Below are 17,580 nucleotides of genomic sequence, written 5' to 3' on the forward strand. Positions count from 1 at the left end.
TACTGAGCAACTAACACATCAGCCCGCCGTTGTTTCAAGCATCCCAGCTCTGATTCCAGACATAGGAGTGAAGAAGCCTTCTTGTCTGATCCAGCCCAAGTAGACACCACACAGAACAGAAAACTGCCCGGCCCAGATTGTAAAATATTTTAAGCCACCAAGTTTGTTATGTAGCAATCAATAGCTGAAACGCTGTGGTTCTGGTGTCCTGATTTTTTGCACATCAGAATTCTAAGTATGTCATTGTCATTTTAAATTTTATTGTCATTTTTACTTTATTGCATTGTTTTATTTTAATTTTTATTGCCTGTCATTTCAAACACATATTGTAAAATTCTAAGTCTATCATTGTCTTTTTAAATTTTACATGGTTTATAAATACAAATGAAAAACACAATATGTTTTTTTTCCTTAACCAAAATTGAAGTTTCCACTGAAGCAAAGTAAAAGTAATCTTACCTAGTAATAGTACATACTTAAATCAGATCCAGAATGACCAATATTACAGGTTTCATATGTCCTTGGCAGAAAACTGCTTGTTTGCAGTCTATTCCCAGTTCCATTGCTGAAAAGAAAATAAAAAACAATACCTAAGGACCAAAGGAAAACCCCAGAACTCCTCGCTGCACAATAAACAATCTCTTCCACTTGAGCTTTAAAAAAATCTTTGTGAGCACAGTTTAGTCTCCCACATTTTATCAGTAATGCTGGGGAAAATCCAAAATATTTAAAGAAACATTTTGGATGCTCATCCCCTGCTTAGATTTATATCTGTGACCTCAGTCTTCAAAGATTCAAATCAGAATCTTTGAACCTGAAAGATGATATGTAGTTGTTCAATGTGTATTGCTTTGTGTTTTTTTTTCATTATTGTTATTGACTGGGGACTTGATATTGCTCATTAAAATCTCCTAGAACTTCAACATCAGGAATTAGTTTCCTAAGGCTTAGAACATTGAGATAAAAAGTAAAAATTAAAATCAAAGAGTTGCGAGAAAGCTTACATTTCTGTTTGAACTCCTGATTTCCACATGTAACCAAAGAAGAAAAGGGACTAGTAATTTGTGGCAGAGCTGGGTCTTTCCAAAACTCGTTTCCCAAATGTTTATACCTCAGGGACTGCCTTTTACCTAGTCTCTGTTTAAAACTGATGAGCACAAGGGTGGTTCTGTTTAGGCTATTTCAGTACTAAAGCTTCAATTTCAGTTTATTTTCAAGGTGGATAAAGGACATAGAGCATGGATGTAGTAGGACTGGGAGAGAATAAAAGGCTGGACTGCATGTTAAGTGGCAGCTATGGGTGGACTTTAGCCTTGGTAGTATCATCATTATCATTGTAACAGCTACTAATTGCTGGTATACCAGCACACTGTGCTAAGCATTTTGTGTCTATTTTCTCAATTTTCACAAAAATCTTGTGAAGCACATATAGTGAGACAAGAAAATGAAAGAAACAAGAGGCTTAGAGAGGTGTCAGATTTGCAAAGCTGTTGAATTGTGCGGTTTGGGTTAGAACCACAAGTGGCTCCTAAATTCTCCAGAGCTCTCTTTACCACCATCACCAGTGCCTCACCGTTCGCCATTTTGCCGTCAAATCTTTCATTGAGAAAAATGACACGTAAACGTTAAGTTAAACCTAGAGAGCTCCAATTCCATAAAAGGAATTGTTAGGCTCCGTGCCCCAGGAAGAATTTGAAGTGATTCAGGCTAGCAAATTGTTTCTTCATCTTCTAATTTCCAAGAAAGACTGCCTTGTCTTTTTATGGTACTGAAATGTGCCTAGTTTTCCTCACTATTCGCATATATAGTGCAGGCGTAATAATAATATTTAACTTTATAGAGCTGTTTCAAGGATTAAATGTTCATTCATATTAAGTCTTTAGTATACTCTGAAACATAGTGAGCACGAAGTATGCATTGGTATTTTTATCAGCATAACAGCTCTTTCGGTGTGTAACTGGTGCAGAATATTTTGTCCTGAATCATCCCTATATATCTTTCAAATATGCGCCTCTCTTCCTTTTTTCATCATTATGCCTGGTGTATATTAATCGACTCGAGTTGTCGTAACAAAATGCCATAGACTGGTTGGTTTAAACAGTAGATATTTATACCTCACAGTTATAGAGGTTGAGAAGTCCCACAGTCTGGGTGCTGGCCAATTTGGTTCCTAACAAGAGCCCTCTTCCTGGCCTGCAGATGACCATTCTCTTGCTATGTTCTTACTTGGGGGAGAGAAGGAAAGAGAAAGGGAGAGAGTTGGCCCATGTCTCTCCTTGTAAGGGCACGAATCCCATTGTGAGGACTCTACTCTCATGACTTAATTAACTCCCTATGTCCCTATTTCCAAATACCATCATATTGAGGGTTGGGGTTTCAACACATGAATTTTACAGAGTCTCAATTCAGTTCATAGCACATAGCTTCTATCGTCATCTCACAGCTCTCTTAAGACTGATATTTCTTGGTTCTTGTCTGTCCTCCTTCCACATGGAACTTTTAAAAGGTTAAATTGACAGCATCATTCATTCATTCAATAGCAGTCCTGAGACTATAGGATAAAAGGGAAATTCTACTGCTTTCATGCATGAAGTTTCCATAGGCACAGCCATTCTGAATTAGTGCTATTGTCTAAAAAGGACATGATGTCTGCTCAGTCTGGACTTAATAGTGGAACTGAATTCAGTCTCACTTGCTGAGTTCATCATTCATGGTGATTGGGCAGGAGAAGGAATGCAACTGAAAATAATTTCTTGATACCCATCATGAATAGGCTTCAGCAGAATGTTAGTGGAAGATATGATGATGGTACACATTTTAAGCCGTTATCTAAGAGCATCACAGTGGCATTGCTGCTCATATGCATTACACATTCTTTGCCCTTCATCTGTTATTGACATAGGCATACCATTGCCATGCCTCAGCTTGACCCAGAGGGTCAGTGAAACTTTCCCAATTGTTTGTAATTTTTATATATAGGCCGAGTTTTTCCATACATTTCCTTGGCAGTTTTTTCCAAGTTAATTACAAGTTTACATTTTAATTTTCCTGGCATACTCCACTCTTTCAAAGGACTTCCCCCCCACCCCGCCTCAAATCCTTCTTTAGTTATGTTGGGAAAATTACCAATGAAGCATTACTTTCTACTCTTTTGAAAGCTACATGAAACAGTTATTCATGTTTATTGCTTTGATCTAAGAGCACATTCATTTCTTTAATAGGTGACTGAAATCTTTCATTCAGCTTTTGGTTGATGAAAATACAAGTTCTGATTTTTTAAAATATCTCTCTCAAATTTGTATTCCAGACGATTGCCAAAGAATATGTTAAAACTCTACTGAAGAGTAAAAGAAAATGACTTTTTAAAGCATCTGCCTCCAAAGCAGGAGACCTGGGTTCGATCCCTGGGTCAGGAAGATCCCCTGGAGAAGGAAATGGCAACCCACTCCAGTATTCTTGCCTGGAGATTCCCGTGGACGGAGGAGGCTGGTAGGCTACAGTCCACAGGGTTGCAAAGAGCTGGACACGACTGAGCAACTTCACCTATCTTAGAAAATCTGTGCCATTGAAAACACTATTCCCCTCCAACCTAGTCGGTGAGGCACTTCAGTTGGTATCAACATGGAAATCTTGTGATACTCCATGGTTCTCTCTAATCAGTGAAACTCCAAGTAAGGTATAAATTACATTTATTAATCTATATTTAATGTGTAAATTCCATTCATTATCTGCAAGTTTTTTCATTTATTCATTTTTGCCAGGCTTGTTATTTAGAGAGGGCTTCCCTGATAGCTCAGTTGGTAAAGAATCCACCTGTGAAAAAAAAAAAAGAATCCACCTGCAAGGCAGGAGACCCCAGTTGGATTCCTAGATTGGGAAGATCCTCTGGAGATGGGATAGGCTACATGCTCCAGTATTCTTGGGCTACTTTCAATTTATGACTCAGTGTCTATGCAATTCTTTTAAAAAGTCACTAGATAGTTGTTTGATCACACTTTAGTCAACTGGTACAATATTAAAGAGGACATCCAGAAATAAAGGAAAATAGAGTTGTTGGGACTAGGGAAATAGGGAGTGGGCACAAGTAATCTGGGGAATTTAAAGTTGTATCATAAATTTCTTTAGAAGTGTATAGCTGGTACAATATCTATGATCACAACACTATATTTAATAGTTCATGCATTATAAAACTCAAAACGTTGAATGGAGGAAAAGGACATTTTTATAAAAGTTGTTTTCTTCACCATATCAAAGGTGAAGTTTTAATTTCATTGGGCTGACAGGCAATAACAAACTTGACCTGAACCTTCTATAAAATTACTCTTTGACTTGTCTTATCATAACCAAGATGGCACTCTCATAAACAAATTACTTTCCTACAATCAGTTGCAAGAGGCTACTCCTTCCAACTAGTAGGATATCAAAAGTATTTGTGGTCCATCTTGAACTTCAAAGTCATTATGTCCCTGCTTAGTGATTTTTCCTATTTTTGATTTTGTGTTCTTTTGCTTGCATCGTCCTTGTCCTATTCATATTACTGTGCTTACCATTTCTCATGCTGGCCTCCCTTCCTGGGTCCCCCTCTCCCTCTTCACGCCTCCCTCGGCCCACCTCTCCCAGTTTCTCACTCTACTGGTCTTTATCTTCACTGTGACCTCCCTTTAGGATGTTTTCAGCAGCTCCCTTGATTTCCTCACCAACATGACTCTCTCCTTAAGCAATTTCAATGTTCACCATTCTAGTCTATGTCACATACTTCTCTTTTTGCCAGCCAATTAGTGCTACTCTGCAATAGATACTGATTTATTCTGAGTAACCTTAACTGAGCCATCTCTGCTTCTCAGTGAGCCTTTGGATTATCTTTACTTGATTCTTAGGTAATCTTTAGGAAACAGATTGCCCATAAGTCTTGCACTTAACACCTTCTATTCTCACTCTCTATATAAGATAGGAAAACAACCTGATGTTCTCTTACTTACTTTATCTGAACACTGCTTTTTGTTTTCTCCCTTCTTTGCCACTTTTCCTCCCACTTAGGTAAGGATGTAAATAATTCATTCTTACCAAAGAATGAATTATTGCCATGTAAAACAATTGCCGGGCAATTTTCTTCTTTTGGAACTTGTTTTCATTAAATTTTCCACAGTTGCCTTGCATCTTAAATATCTCCCTATCCTAGGTCTTTCCTCTCCATCTAAAAACCTGCATCACTTCTCATGCTTAAAAGAACATGCTTATTATCCTGCTGCTTCATCAAGTTACCTCCCTGCCTCTCTTCTTCACCAGCAGACTTCTTGAAGAGGAGTCCATGCAAGCTGTCTGTAGTCATGTAGTTCTGTTCTCTGCCAAGCCTTGCTGCTCTCTTCGAGTCATCACCCATAACCTTGAACACCAAATCTGCTGACCTCTCATGTCCTTGTCCTTAAAAGCTCTTCTGCATAAGCTGTACTGGTAACTTCCCTTCCTTGAATAGTCTGCCTCCCCTGGTTTTCATAATACTGTCTTCTTTTTTATTTTCCTGTAAATCCCAGGCCATGACTCATTCTTTGTGTGACTCATAACTCTGGAAGAGATGTGTTTTTCAGGGATTGCCTTTGCCTTTTTCACATCACAGTGGTAATTTTCAAATCTATCCACTTGAGCTCAACTTGTTTTCTCACCTTCTTTTCTGTCCTCTTCCCGGGAATAATAGATTGTTCTCAGAAGAACAAAACTTGTCCACGACTTGCCTGCCCCAGTTTCTCTGATCTCTGTTATTGTTTCTCCCTGTTCCTTCTATTCTTCCTCTTAATCTTTTTCTCATTTTCCTAATTTTGAAGCCAGTGTAATTTTTTTTTTTTTTTACTTGATAGCCGTAGACTTTCAGGTCAGAAGTTGTCAAAACTGATCATCAAAATCGCTCTTTCACTAATCATGGTTTGATGAGTCTCTTTACCGCCTCAATGTGTTGGAGTCTCCAGGGATGAAGTCCCAATATCTGTATGATTTTTAAAGTTCCTCCTTGTTTTCTGATTCGGGGGTACTTCACCTTTAGATTCTTTACCATAGCTTTGTGTCCATCCCCTTGTTTCTGTTGTGGGAGTCAGTCCTTCACCATGGTCTTGCCCCAGGTCTTCATCATGTCTCACTTGGACGACTGCCGTGATTTCCTGGCTGGTATCCCTGCCTCCAGCTTTCTGTCCACCAATCTGCTTACTTTCCCGTGAGATTAAGGAGATTTCTCTTCTGATTGGACACTCATCTTCTCAGAAATTTGAAATGCCTCTCCATTTCCTGTAAAATCATTCTGTGTTGCTTAACCTGGTCCGCACAATCCCTTCATGACCTCATTCTTCTCACTATTACCCTTCCTGGACTTATCATGCAAGTCAGAAGGGATATTTTACACAAGGGATATTTTACACTAATTTATGCCCTTGCCTTTTTGCCTTTCTTTCCTACCTTAAGCTCAAAATCCACATGTTCAGACATAGCTCATCTTTAAATTCCAGTTGAAATTCCTTCTTCCTCACAAAAGCCCTTCTGATACCATCTATGGGAAGTAACCGCTGCTTTCCCTGAATTTTTATGTAACTTGATCCCTCTCTTCTAATATGTATCTTCTATCTTTCATTATAGTGTGTGTGTGTGTGTGTGTGTGTGTGTGTGTGTGTGTATTCCCCCCGCCATGGAATTCTCCAGACAAGAATACTGGAGTAGGTAGCTACTTGCTTCTCCAGTATATCTTCCCAACTCAGGGATCAAACCCAGGTCTCCTGCAATCGCAGGTAGATTCCTTACCATCTGTGTTATATACATATACATACATATATATATGTATATATGTATGTATATGTGTATATATATGTGTATATATATATTTGAAAGAAGATCCATATGTAATTCATCCTTTTATCTGTCACATTTTATCTAATACACTTGAATCTTAAATATATATATATTTATATCTATATTTTTTAGTAAGCAATCGCCAAAGTTTATATAAAACTGTTCTAAGTATTTTGCATTTCAATCATTAAATCCTTACTGAATTCAATAAAGCATATTTAGGAGGTACTAATGTTATCTTTATTGTACAGATGAGGAAATTGTGCATCAGAGCAGTCAAGTAACTCAGCAAGGTCATACAGCTAGTAAATGGACCTCAAGTAATCTGGCCCCAGAGTCCATGCTCATAACCTCTCTACTATTCTGCCTCTTTTAGAATAAATCACATTCAGTCAACTTCAGTGCATGCTTTTAAAAAAAAATTATTTGGCTCAGGGCCCTTGTTCAAAACATATCTTTTCTTTTAATGGAATTTGACCAAAGAAAATTATAAAATTTAGTGTAAATTACCTTCAGGAAAGCAAAATGATATGATTTATAATTAGGATGCATCAGCTTCAAGAAAGAAGTAGAAATTGGGTCATGGGAAACACTAAAAATGTTGAAGAGCAATTTGAAGCTCTGTTGTACAGTTTCATAAGACATTGTAAATCGATGTGGTTGTAAATCAACAAGTAATTGAAATGAGCAATTGTTGATACTTACACATTTAATTAGATGATTTCGAAGAAGTAGGGTGATTTTCCTCTCTCCAGCATTCTCCCCACTAATGCCAGAGTCTTTGCAAGTAAACACAATCTATGGTTATATGCCACCATGAAAGAAATTTTTATTTTTCAAATGTGACTCACAAACTTTGTAACAGAGTAAACTTCACTTGATTTTTTTTAAAAAAAGAAACAAGTGAAAAATGTAGAAGGATCTGTCTAACCTATTAAAGATGAAATTGAATAGTAACAGTAATACTACTAATACTAATACTAATAAGTGAGTAGCTCCATGTCGGAGGCTTGGAAAGGAAGGAAGGGAAGGAGAGAGGGAGGAAAGAAGGAAAGAAAAAGGGAAGAAAAAAGTGGAAACATAGTTTTGAGCCTGAGGTGAAAATTAGCTCTAATATCTACCCTGTATTTACTACTAATAGCTGACACCTGAAATACTAATAGCTGAAACCATCTAACCATTAACAATGTTAATTTCCACATGAAAGAGGAGAAAGAGTTAGAATTAAAATCTTACACATTTTCAGATCTACATATGACATTGACAAGCAAATACAGAAAGAAAATTCTAAAGCTTGTCATTAGATCCAGGTCACATTGGTAAGATTACTTTGGCCACCAACATATAAATGTTGTCAATGTAGATGGCTTTTTTGGGACAGCCTCCTTCTCCCTAGATCACGCACATGGCCATTCACCCAGCAGATTGCCTTTCTTTCTTAGCACAATGGTTTCTCTTTCTTTTCCCTGTAAGGGCTTGATCCAAGGTTGTTAGTAAGAATGAGCAATAAAATATTAGATCATTTTCATCAGCATAGACATTCCTGGCACACCTCTGGGTACTGTGCCATTGTTTAAATAGACAATGATAAGCCTTTATATAACACAGGTATTACACCACTTTATGGGCTATTATATATTCTTGAAAACAGCTCTCTCTGTGGGTTTTGTATTAGTTTTCTATATTTACAGGTATAGTTATTTAACAATAGACAGTAAATAATATCCCCAAAGCTTTTGAGAAATACCTAGCTATGTTTTTAAGATCAGACTATGCCCTGATAATCTGATACCAGAATATCTGTTGGAAGAAGAGATGCAGTGAATCATGTTGACAGGAACCAAAAGATTTCATTCAAGTGGACTTTTTAGAATAGTGACGTGGCAAAGGAAATAAAATGAACATTTTACTCAGTGTTGCAGTTTTGTAGTGTGAGGGCTAGAGACCCAAATTAAAGAAAGGAAATAAAAGCATTGAGGTCAGCTGGCATTTAATCAGATCAGGGGTCTCTACTAGGAAACAGTTCTGGGAACTGACATATTTAACACACTGTAAAAATATTTTCTTGAGCACATAGAGTTATTTTTAGTGTTAATTTTCCTGAGACATTGTGTCAGAATTGACTCAAGATTTCAGTGTTGAATTAGAGCCTATTAAATTGTAATGACAGCCCTGTGATGTACTATGAAATTATCTTTAAACGTAACTGGCTCAGTTCAGTTCAGTCACTCAGGTGTGTCCGACTCTTTGCAACCCCATGAATCGCAGCATGCCAAGCCTCCCTGTCCATCACCAACTCCCGGAGTTCACTCAAACTCATGTCCATCGAGTCAGTGATGCCATCCAGCCTTCTCGTCCTCTGTCGTCCCCTTCTCCTCTTGCCCTCAATCCCTCCCAGCATCAGAGTCTTTCCCAATGAGTCAACTCTTCGCATGACATGGCCAAAGTACTGGAGTTTCAGCTTTAGCATCAGTCCTTCCAATGAACACCCAGGACTGATTTCCTTCAGAATGGACTGGTTGGATCTCCTTGCAGTCCAAGGGACTCTCAAGAGTCTTCTCCAACCCTACAGTTGAAAAGCATCGATTCTTCGGCGCTCAGCCTTCTTCACAGTCCAACTCTCACATCCATACGTGACCACTGGAAAAACATAGCTTTGACTAGACAGACCTTTGTTGACAAAGTAATGTCTCTACTTTTGAATATGCTATCTAGGTTGGTCATAACTTTCCTTCCAAGGAGTAGTTCAGTTCAGTTCAGTCACTCTGTCATGTCCGACTCTTTGCGACCCCATGAATTGCAGCACGTCAGGCCTCCCTGTCCATCACCAACTCCCGGAGTTCACTCAAACTCACATCCATTGAGTCGGTGATGCCATCCAGGCATCTCATCCTCTGTTGTCCCCTTCTCCTCCTGCCCCCAATCCCTCCCAGCATCAGAGTCTTTTCCAATGAGTCAATTCTTCGCATGAGGTGGCCAAAGTATTGGAGTTTCAGCTTTAGCATCAGTCCTTCCAAAGAACACCCAGGACTGATCTCGTTTAGGATGGACTGGTTGAATCTCCTTGCAGTCCAAGGGACTCTCAGGAGTCTTCTCCAACCCCACAGTTGAAAAGCATCAATTCTTCGGCGCTCAGCTTTCTTCACAGTCCAACTCTCACGTCCAAGGAGTAAGCGTCTTTTAATTTCATGGCTGCAGTCCCCATCTGCAGTGATTTTGGAGCCCCCCCAAAATAAAATTTGACACTGTTCCCACTGTTTCCCCATCTATTTCCCATGAAGTGATGGGACCAGATACCATGATCTTAGTTTTCTGAATGTTGAGCTTTAAAACCAACTTTTTCACTGCTACTGCTGCTAAGTCACTTCAGTCGTCTCCGACTCTGTGCGACCCCATAGTCGGCAGCCCACCAGGCTCCCGCGTCCCTGGGATTCTCCAGGCAAGAACCCTGGAGTGGGTTGCCATTTCCTTCTCCAATGCATGAAAGTGAAAAGTGAAAGTGAAGTCGCTCAGTTGTGTCCGACTCTTAGCGACCCCATGGACTGTAGCCCACCAGGCTCCTCCATCCATGGGATTTTCCAGGCAAGAGTACTGGAGTGGGGTGCCATTGCCTTCTCACTAGTCATGGCCAAATACACAGTAACCTAATTCCTCAAATTATGAGACTATCTAATAAGATTTAAAATATAGATGTAGCAGGTTGAAAGATACATTGTACATTTTCATTGTATTATGAAAGCCAAGTGTGTTGGGAATTGCTCTTAGGTACCTGAGCATGCCTGGAGATGACTGTTTTGAACTCCTTCACGGCTAAGTAATTGGTAATCTAGTTAGAAAACTAGGTTAAGCCAGTCTTCGATTGTTGGTTGGCTGACTTCATGTTTGTTTTAGAACTCTGATCTTCTAAAAACATTGGTCATAATGTCATTTTATGAAACATTTATGAAGTGTGTAGAAAGTTGCTATGTTGGCTGTGAAACGAAATGATATTTCTCTTTCCCATAGTTGTAAGACATTTTTCTCACAAGGAAAAAAAAAAACAAAACAGGTCACTTCACCTTTTCCTTAAGAATCACAGACCTATTTGACCCCCCCCCCCAACCCAGTAGAATATTATCTGGCAACTTTGAAGTACATGGTTCCAATGGAATTACTCTAATAACAGTGCATGCAAGGTCCATGTGGGTATGTCTCATCTAACTTGATTATTCTCCTTAGATTCAAAATTATAGCCTGCAAATTGAAAATTATATATAGCTTTTGCAAGGCGAGACCATAATTCTAGGTTTGTACCATTTTTATTCAATCCCAATAAATCACCTTCAAAGTAGGCCTGACACTCAACTGTCTTCTAACATCCAGGAGAGCCCAAAGTCACCCACTGACAAAGTACTGCTGTTTAGGTTCCCAGCAGACTTGAGACTCCTTTGAGAATTTTCTCACATTTCTCTTATACCTGGAAAATATGCCAGTATTGACTTTCTGCCTGCAGAGTCAATATATTACCTGTGCAGGTCCCTCCAAATTAGGCTTGCCTCCTTCACATCCCAGGAAAGGTCAGGGTAAATCCATATCAGAACATGATAGCAGTCAGTGTCCCATGATAGTTATGTTTACTGTGCCTACTTTATGTCAAAGATAGCCTACTAGCTTCTTGAACTATCTTTTAGAGCAAAGATTTACACGTTGTGGGTCACAATACACTGGTGGGTCTCCTTGCAGCATTTTGGAGTGAAGTGGAATGAGATGGGATGGGATGGGATGGGATGGGATGGGATGGGATGGATTGGAATGGAGTAGAATAAGGTAGGAGAGAATAGGAAATATCAAAGGTGACAGGGGAATAGCAGACATGGAGAGGTTCATTTTCAATAAAGGTTCATCAGGAACTTTTGAATGACAGTTTAAATGTGAGTGTGCACATTAAAAGCAACCCTCCAATCTGTGTGATCTTCATATTTCACTGGAGATGATGAATTTGGTCAGGATGGCTAAAGTGAAGAACCTGGCATGTCATTGAGTTGACATGCACAGGGTCTAGCCTGCTGCAACAAACATGTGCCACTGTGTCTGGAGACTATGGCCAGGAGGCTTAGAGTGGATTCCCTGTTGTCCAGGTGGGTTCTCAAGAGCTCTTCTGGAAATGTGTTGAAGTACGAAGGAAATTCTAAAACAGAACCAAGTATAGGTAAGTGACCGAAGATTAGGAATACAAACTACCCAAATGAAGTAGGGAGCATTTCTTTGGACAGTTTACAAATCCGATCTGTAAGTCTGTTGTCTGTTCCAGCCACAGTATCCTAATGCTGACTTGGCAGCTTTGTGAAGAATGTGCCCTGTTACCTTCTATGACATTAGGTTTATTTGCTAAAAACACTGGTGGGTGACTGTACATTGTGTCTTTACCCTTGTTAAGAAAGCTCAAGAGCGCATTTAATATTTTCTCACCAGGGAATGGATCAGATCAATGAAATTTCTTGGCCTTCAAGTATCTGTTCATTTCAGAATAAAGGCCCATATTTTAGAAATAAGACCTTTTGATGCCTTCTTTTCGATTACCTCTTTTTCTAATTTAAAAATGATGTGTGCTTATTGTTGGAAATAGACCCATAAATGTCTTAAATCTACATTATTTCACAGTTGTCTTCCTTGTTTTACATTGATGAGTTTGTTTTAGTAGCACATCCAAATTGTTAGAATCAGAAGGTCAGTGAGGTAAAATTAAAGCAAGTACTTTAGAAGATTGTAAACACAGAATAAATTTCAGCTTCATGTAAATGAGGTGTGATTTCCATAATAAAGCCATAATTGTCACTGGTGCATAGCAATAAAGCCAAGGCTGCAATTACAAAGAAAAGAGATAATTCAGCACCATACTTTCTTTAAAAATGGCAATGAAATTCATTGGAATCACATTTTACACTAAAAAATAAAGAGATTTTGTGTATTCTCAGTGGAAGCTACTAACTCCCATAAGTAGACTTTTCTAATGATAGTAGTACTAAATGGCAAATGCACAGGCTGAATATTTTTGTTTGTTTTTTTACTTTCCACCAGTAACTTCTTTCACTAAAATCTTTTCAGATAGCTTTGTTTTTCACATTAGTGATTCTTGCTAATGTAAGTATTTCAAGAATTTCAAGGATTTTTTTTTTCTCCCTCATTGTGGAACTTTATCTTGACACAAGCTTGTCTTGTTTTTATTAATAGTATAGCTTTCAAAAAATAGTAGTAAAATATGCATGGCTTAAAAGTTACCATTCTGTTTCTATGTATACCGTTCAGTAGCGATGAGTGCATTCACAGCGCTGTGCAGCCATCACCACCGTCTATTCTCAGAACTTTTCATCATCCCAAACATAAACTGTACCCATTAAGCAATAACGCCCTCATCCCCCCACCCCCACCCCGCCCCAGCTCCGGGCAACCTCTGTTCTTTGCTTTGTTTCTGAATTTGCCTATTCTAGGCACTTTGTGTAAGTGGAATCTTACGGTATTTGTACTTTTGTGTCTGACTCATTTTACTTAACATGTTTTCATGGTTCATTCATGTTGTAGCATACGTCAGAATTTCACCCCTTTTTAAGGCTGAGCAATCTTTCACTGCTTGTACATATCACGTTTTGCTTATCTGTTCATCTGTTGAGGGACTTTTGGGTTGTCTCCACCTTTAGGATAGTATGAATGGTGATGCCATGAATACTAATGTAAACCTCTGAGTCCTTGTTTTCAGTTATTTTGAGCATATACCTAGGAGTGAAATTTCTAGACTGTATAGTAATTGTATTTTTAACGTTTTGAAGTACCACCAAACCATTTTCCACAGCAGCTGCACCATATTTCATTCTTACCACCAAGGTTCCAATTTCTCCACATCTTTGCCAACGCTTGTAGTATTCTAATTATCGACAAGAGCCATCTTAGTGGGTATACATAGTATCTTATTGTGGGTTTAATTTGCTTTTCCTTAGTGACTAGTGATGCTGGTCATCTTTGCCTGTGCTCAGTGGCCATTTGTTTATCTTTCAGGGAGAAATATCTCTTTAAGTCCATTGCCCATTTTTGAATTGGGTTCTTTGGGTTCTGTTGAGTTGTAGGGGTGTTTATATATTCTGGGTAGCACAGTCTTTTTACAGAAAAATGTTTGTTTCTTTGTTTATTATTGGCTGTGCCAGGTCTTGGTTGTGCCATGGGGGATCTTCTGTCTTCGCTGCAGCTTGTAGAATCTTTAGTTGCAGCATGCAGGATCTTCAGCTGTGACTTGCATGCTCTTAGTTGCAGTATGTGGGAGTTAGATCCCTGACCAGGGATTGAACCTCACCCCCTGCATTGGAAGCATGGAGTCTTAGCCTCTGGACCACCCCGGAAGTCTCAACAGTCTTAATCCAGATACCATTATTCCATGGGCCCCGTACTGTGTTTTAAGTGTTTCCTTTCATTGAGAACATTGGAATGATTCTGTTTTCTGTTAAGGAATTCACTCCTAAAGGTAACTTGTTAACATTGCCTCTAGTAAATGGCTACATCCAGTAAGCAGGGCTTATATAGCCAACAGAAAAGTTACTAGCCTTTCACCAAATGTGAAGTATCAGCTTAGGATATATGTAACTAAATGCTGTTCATTAAAAGAGCATTCATTTGGAGTTTGCCAAGTGGATTTCATAGAAGCTTTTAAACAGAAGAAGCGTGCCTCCTCCACTTTCATTACCATCTCCCACTCTTACACCCCTTCTTTTGATCACTGTTACTCTTGACCCCATGGACTTCCCAGGTGGTGCGTGTGGTAAAGAACCATCCTACTAATGCAGGAGACACAGGTTCGATTCCTGGGTCGGGAAGATCCCCTGGAGAAGGAAATGGCAATCCACTCCAGTATTCTTGAGTGGAGAATCCCATGGACAGAGGAGCCTGGTAGGCTATGGTCCCTGGGATCGCAAAGAGTCAGACACAGCTGAGCGACTAACATAACACACTTCTCTTGACCCCAGAAAGGTGAAAGGTACCTCCTTTAGGTTAACCATAAAGCTGATGAAGCATACATTTTAGGGGCTCTTCCAAGATCTTCTATCTAACTATGCTTTGGAAATTTTTGTTTCTGAAAGAAACTTTTCAGAGTTGTATAAACTTCAGGCCCACAGAATCCAGATTTCCCTCTGGATATGTTTCTTCCAGCTGAAATCAGGTCTGAATCATTGTTACACTGCTGGAAAAGCCGGCAAGGGTCTTCTGTTCGGTATGCTGAGTTATTTACGACTGGCTTTCTTTCCGTGCAGTTTCTGATCTGGGGTGCCAAGCTACCACACTTTTCTGCAGAGTTCCAGAAAAACATGAGCTCTGGTTGTTTCTCGCCAGCCCCGGTATGCTCTTTTGGCTTGTGCACTGAGCTTTATCAGCACTCAGCGCTCGTCTGGCTCGGCGCTCACACGAACATGCAGGCCAGATTTTGAAAATTTGGTTTGTTGCTGTTCATGCAAAATATGCATGTCCTCTTGTACTGTGCACAGAGCCATAAATAGAATCTTGTAGCTGCACAGTGAGAGCAAAGAAGCAATTGCCAGACTAATACCTAACCGTTGAAAACTTTTATAAGCACAGCTTAGGCAGTTTCCTAATATTAGGGTATCTTGTAAGAAGCACAAATGAGTCTTCTGGCCTTTATCAAATTGTATGACTTCATTAAGCAAAAATAAATTTAAAAAAAAGGCTAAATAAACCTTAATATATTCACTCCTGTCCTATGGTAAGGTATTAATGACAAAAGGACTATTCATCTGTAAATTATGTTGTGTTATATTATTCTTATTTGTTCTGTGTAGTGGTAATAACTCAGACAATTGACATTTTTCCTGTGAAAAGAATATCTCACAAGATGTCATCATGGTCTCCTTCTCAAAAAAAAAAAAATGCTCATGTTCCTTCTTCCCTGCTTTTTCTTCTTGCTTCCGGAACTATTCTAATGCCATTAGTCTGTATAGAGCAAGGTATGCATCCACTGGAAGGTGTCCAGGATGGAGTGTCCCAGCCCCATCATTGTGAGGGGGCATCCGTGTGAAGGGCGGGGTGTACTCACAAGGCTCATGAGAACTTGAGTGGCTTTGGGGGGGTCCGTCTGTGCCAGGGACAGACGACAGCAGTGGGAGATTGGTTGCAATCAACTCGAGCTGATCAAATAGGTAAATATTTTAGGAATAACGAGAAATACCAACAGAGAAGGAAATTAAAATACAGAGAAAGAGAAAATTACAATTAACATTGTGGCATTGGATTGGAATTGGAAGTATTGGTATAAAAGGATGTTTTCCATTATACAGAGATAGATATAGATATAGGGATGTGTGTGTGTGTGTACGCACGGGCGTGCAAGCACACGCACAGACATGCATGCTCTAGCTCTGAGAGGACTTAGGAACAGCAGTAATCCAATGCCAAAGACTATACGCAGCCCTGGACCTTGGTTTCTAAACACCCTTCTACCCTAAAAGAAACCAGGACTGTGGCAGGGGAAGTATGACATGAACTTGAAATGTCTTGTTGGGTCAGAAGCAAGGAAATGCTCCCAGAACGATGACCTAACAGAAGTCACAGAAACCATCTTGAAGGGGCTCCCATTAATCAGACTTAGGACAACCTGAACATCAAAATAAACAGGTAGCAGTATAAGGGCTACAATCCAAGGAGTCTCGAGTCAGACACGACTTAGCAACTAAACAACAAAGTATACCATAACCCATTACATTGAGAATCTATATGACAAAAATAAATGAATGAATAAATCAAATATTCGATTAGTGAAAGAATATTTACCTAGTTCCTAAGTAATGCCATACAAGATCATACTAATTACCAAAGAAAAAGGACTAACTCTGTAGTGGAGGACTCATGCAGCCACTACCTTAATCAAGTGGCCAAAACAAACAGCCTAAATAATAGGACAAATTGAATTCTTGTGGAAACCAATAGAATGCTGTAAAAAGAACCCAGCATCACTTCTGTGATTTCTGGCTAAGTTTATAATCTAAATCATGAGAAAATATCAAACTCAAATTTAAGGATGCTCTACAAGACAGACTTCCCAGGTAAGGTCAGTGGTAAAGAATCTGCCTGCCAAGCAGGAGATGTAGTTTCGATTCCTGGGTTGGGAAGATCCCCTGGAGAAGGAAGTAGCAACACACTCCAGCGTTCTTGCCTGGAAAATCCCATGGACAGAGGAGCCTGGTGGGCTGTAGTCCATAGGGTTGCAGAGCAGTTGGACATGACTTCGCGACTAAACAACAACAACAAGATCTGATTCACTTTCCAAATCTTATATGGCTTGCCATTTACATATTACTATCTCCTCTTTTAAGATTATTATTCTAAATCCAAAATATCAGAGATAAAGTAGAAAGGGTAATGAAGTCCTTTGGCCCGCAAGAAATCTGTTCTGGGAACTGTCAAAACAAATTTCATGATAAAATAATGGTAGAATAAACTTACTCTTGACAGTAGTGAATCAGTCTCGTCATCTTTGCTCTTAACCACAGCTGTAGAGCTTGGTGTCCACTCAGTCAGAAAAAAAAGGTATGAATACATATGTTTCCATTACATACAAACAAGTTCATTAATGTTTCAAAATGTTAGACTAGGCTGCTGTAATTTTGGAAGCACATTGCTGCCTGCCATTTTCTGATAGAGAGCGCTTGTAAATTTTCCAAAGTAAAAAGCAGGTTTATATACCGGGCCTTTCCTGGGATCGAAATGTGAGTGCATCTC

At 39.2% G+C, this 17,580-nt stretch overlaps 1 protein-coding gene across 1 annotated transcript in view; it reads left to right on the plus strand.

The window, feature by feature from the left end:
* ADGRV1 (adhesion G protein-coupled receptor V1) overlaps positions 1 to 17,580 on the plus strand; it is a 566,629-nt gene that overhangs the window by 476,659 nt on the left and 72,390 nt on the right. The gene's annotated exons all lie outside the window — the stretch shown is intronic.

The sequence above is a fragment of the Ovis canadensis genome, chromosome 5 (assembly GCF_042477335.2).
Source record: "Ovis canadensis isolate MfBH-ARS-UI-01 breed Bighorn chromosome 5, ARS-UI_OviCan_v2, whole genome shotgun sequence".
In the NCBI taxonomy this organism is placed as follows: domain Eukaryota; kingdom Metazoa; phylum Chordata; class Mammalia; order Artiodactyla; family Bovidae; genus Ovis; species Ovis canadensis.